The sequence below is a fragment of the Arachis stenosperma genome, chromosome 3 (genome assembly GCF_014773155.1).
Source record: "Arachis stenosperma cultivar V10309 chromosome 3, arast.V10309.gnm1.PFL2, whole genome shotgun sequence".
NCBI lineage: Eukaryota > Viridiplantae > Streptophyta > Magnoliopsida > Fabales > Fabaceae > Arachis > Arachis stenosperma.
The window spans coordinates 117723644-117728017 of record NC_080379.1 but is presented as its reverse complement, the minus strand read 5'-3'; the positions used below and the strand labels follow the sequence as shown (position 1 = coordinate 117728017).

Sequence of the window (4374 nt, the reverse complement as noted above, 5' to 3'; positions counted from 1 at the left end):
TGTTGATTTCCCCATCCAAAGTTAGGGTGATTTCTCCATCCAGAGTTGTAAGTTTTGGAGTATGGATCATGGACTTGTCTAGGTGAGTTTCCCACATAGTTGGCTTGCTCCCAATCACTTTCTTCTCCTATGTTTACTCCTTCTTGAGTTGGTGATAAGGTGATGGCTGCTGCAACTTGGTTCTCTTCCACCTTCTTGGTAAGATCTGCTAGCTGCTTGGTGATCATCTTGTTTTGGGCTAACAGTGCATCCATGTGGTTCAGCTCCATTACTCCTCTAGTGTTACTTCTTTCAGAGGCATAGAAGTAGTCATTCTCAGCAACTGTTTCAATGACATCTATGGCTTCTTCAATGGTTTTCTTCTTGTTTAAAGAACCTCCTGATGAATAATCTACAGCCTTCTTTGACTCATAGGAAAGACCTTCATAGAAGATGTGAAGTTGAACCCACTCATTAAACATCTCTGGTGGGCATCTCCTTGTCAAGTCTTTGAATCTCTCCCATGCTTCATAAAGTGTCTCACCATCTTGTTGTCTAAAAGTCTGCACCTCAATTCTTAGCCTATTGATCCTTTGAGGAGGATAAAATCTTGCTAAAAACTTGTTCACCACTTCTTCCCAATTAGTTAAGCTTTCCTTTGGGAAGGATTCAAGCCATTTGGATGCCTTGTCCCTGAGTGAAAAAGGGAACAAGAGCAGCCTATAGACATCTGGGTGGACTCCATTAGACTTCACTGTGTCACAAATCCTCAAGAAGGTGGTCAAGTGTTGATTAGGATCTTCTTGAACACCTCCTCCAAATGAACAATTATTCTACACAAGGGTGATGAGCTGAGGTTTTAGCTCGAAATTGTTGGCATGTATGGTGGGCTTCTGAATGCTACTTCCACAGTTTTCTGGATTAGGATTGATATAGGATCCTAAGACCCTCCTTTCATGCCCAGCCCGATTTGTATGGCATTCTCTGGCATGATTATGAGCTTCTTCTTCATGATTGTTCTCCAAATTCTCTTCCATGTTGGGTTCAAAGTACTCTTCCTCTTCTTCGGCACCTACTATCTTTTTCCTCTTGCTTTCCTCCTTAATCTAAGGAAAGTCCTCTCAGGTTCAGAATCAAAGGAAGTTGAAGCCCCGCTTCTTCTCCCTGTCATACAATCAACACGGCACAAGCAAGGAAATAAATGCAGAAACTATTCTTGTTAAAAAAATGCTATTAGTGTGAGTGATGTAATATATCAAACAGTTAGTGGGTGAGTAAAAGGGTTAAAGGGATGGGAAGAAAAACAACTTAAATGATGAGCGGATAATTTGTATGCTTTTTGGCATTGTTTTTAGTATGTTTTTAGTAGTTTTAGTTTAGTTTTTATTATATTTTTATTAGTTTTTAATTAAAATTCACTTTTCTGGACTTTACTATGAGTTTGTGTGTTTTTCTGTGATTTCAGGTATTTTCTGGCTGAAATTGAGGGACCTGAGCAAAAATCTGATTCAGAGACTGAAAAGGACTGCAGATGCTGTTGGATTCTGACCTCCCTGCACTCGAAGTGGATTTTCTGGAGCTACAGAAGCCCAATTGGCGCGCTCTCAACGGCGTTGGAAAGTAGACATCCTGGGCTTTCCAGCAATATATAATAGTCCATACTTTGCCCAAGATTTGATGGCCCAAACCGGCGTTCAAAGTCACCTTCAGAATTCCCAGCGTTAAACGCCGGAACTGGCACCTAATTGGGAGTTAAACGCCCAAACTGGCATAAAAGCTGGAGTTAAACGCCAAGAAGAGTCTCTACACGAAAATGCTTCATTGCTCAGCCCAAGCACACACCAAGTGGGCCCGGAAGTGGATTTTTATGTCATTTACTCATCTTTGTACACCTTAGGCTACTATTTTCTATAAGTAGGACCTTTTACTATTGTATTTTAATCTTTGGACATCTAGTTCTTAGACAGATCTGGGTAGCTATCTTTGAGTTGTATGCAATCTTAGATCATTGGGAGGCTGGCCTCACGGCCATGCCTAGACCTTGTTCTTATGTATTTTCAACGGTGGAGTTTCTACACACCATAGATTAAGGTGTGGAGCTCTGCTGTACCTCGAGTATTAATGCAATTACTATTGTTCTTCCATTCAATTCCGCTTGTTCTTTATCCAAGATATCACTTGTTCTTCAACATGATGAAGGTGATGATTGACGCCCATCACCATTCTCACCCATGAACAAGGTGACTGACAACCATTCTTGTTCTACAAGCATCTGAGGCTTAGTGAATATCTCTTGGATTCCTGATTGCACGATGCATGGTTGATCGCCTGACAACCGAGTGCTCGCCTGACAAACGAGCCAACCATTCCGTGAGATCAGAGTCTTCGTGGTATAGGCAAGAACTGATGGCAGCATTCAAGAGAATCCGAAGGTCTAACCTTGTCTGTGGTATTCTGAGTAGGATTCAATGATTGAATGACTGTGACGTGCTTCAAACCTGTAACCTACTGGGCGTTAGTGACAGACGCAAAAGAGTTATTCTATTCCGGTAGGGAGGGAACCAAACCGGTGATTGGCAGCACTGTGACAGAGTGTGTGCATTAGCTTTCACTGCGCGGATGGGAGGTAGCTGCTGACAACAGTGAAACCTTACAAAGCTTGCCATGGAAAGGAGTAAGAAAGGATTGGATGAAGACAGTAAGAAAGCAGAGAGACGGAAGGGAAGGCATCTTCATACACTTGTCTGAACTCTTACACCAATGATATACATAAGTATCTCTATCTTTATCTTTGTTATTTTCGTTCATCACCATTATACATTTGAGTCTGCCTGACTGAGATTTACAAGATGACCATAGCTGCTTCATACCACCAATCTCCGTGGGATCGACCCTTACTCGCGTAAGGTATTACTTGGACGACCAGTGCACTTGCTGGTTAGTTGTGCGAAGTTGTAGTGATCACAATTTCGTGATACAAATCAATCCACGGCAATAGCGCCATAAACTTGATGCACGAAAAATTCGTCTCGTAACAAATTTCCTTCGGCAAGTGTACCGAATTGTCGTCAAGTAAAAACTCACTATAGAGTGAGGTCGAATCCCACAGAGATTGATTGATCAAGCAACTTTAATTAGAGAAATGTTCTAGTTGAGCGAACCAGAATTTGATTTGAGATTTGCAGAAAATTTAAATTGCGGAAAAGTAAATAGCAGAAAAAGTAAATGCTAGAAATAAAGAGCTGAATGTAAATGGCGGAAGGTAAATAGCAAAATCTTAAATGGGAATGGGGGAAATGCTCATAAAAGTAAATGGCAGAAAGTAAAGAGAATGGGTAAGATCAGAAATGGGGAGTTCGTTGGGCTTAGGAGATATTGCATTCTCCGGATCAAATTCATTTTCATTTCTTCCTCAATCAATGCATTCATTGATCTCCTTGACAATCTTAAGTGATCGAATTCCAATTCCTTGGTAATCCAATCTCTCAGATCTTGATCAATAGCCAATTCCTTGGTCAATTGCTCATGAGAAGAGATGAAGTATGGTCACTGATTATACCACATGCATTCCCAAATCAAGTATTGGTAGGATTATAGTCACATATCCATCCAAACCCAATTTGGTCCAGCATGAGAAAGCATTTCTAGCATGATCTCTTCATTCCTCTTCCAAGGTTCCGAAGAGATCCAAATATGAATAGTTTCTTTTCCAAGATAACTACCCAATTGGATGAAGATTGAAAGCTTTCTAGTAAAATCAAGAGAAAAGATAGAAGAAGAAAAATGAAAACTACTATTGATCCATCAAATTGCAGCAGAGCTCCCTAACCCAATGAAATAGGTTTAGTTGTTCATAGCTCTGGAAAATAAAAACAAAGATAGAGAATACATCATGAAAGTAAAACTAGAAGTTGCAGAGAAAGTAAAATACAGAGAGTAGTTCTATGCCCAAGGCTCCTAAAGTTTCCCCCACCGAAAAACCCCATCTAATTCAAAGCAACTCCTATATATTTGGATAGGAGACCGATATAACCAAGTCGGACTCCTACCATTAAAAAGTTATCAAAGTAATCCCTGGAAGAGACCTGACAAAGGTCCAAAAAAGAGGATTACAGAAATAACTTAAAGGAGACCGACATAACCAAGTCGGACTCCTATCACTAAAAAAGTTATACAAATAGTCCCTGAAAGAGATCTGAAAAAGATCCAAAAAAGAGGACTAAAAAAATAACTTAAAGGAGACCGATATAACCAAGTCGGACTCCTACCATTAAAAAGTTATCAAAGTAATCCCTAGAAGAGACCTGACAAAGGTCCAAAAAAGAGGATTACAGAAATAACTTAAAGGAGACCGACATAACCAAGTCGGACTCCTATCACTAAAAAAGTTATACA

At 40.1% G+C, this 4374-nt stretch overlaps 1 non-coding gene across 1 annotated transcript; it reads left to right on the top strand.

Moving 5' to 3' along the window:
• The first annotated feature begins 455 nt into the window (after positions 1–455).
• Positions 456–563, top strand: LOC130972471 (small nucleolar RNA R71). The gene has a single exon (XR_009083637.1). It is a non-coding gene; the product is annotated as a small nucleolar RNA R71 (small nucleolar RNA).
• Positions 564–4374: the final 3811 nt, after the last annotated feature.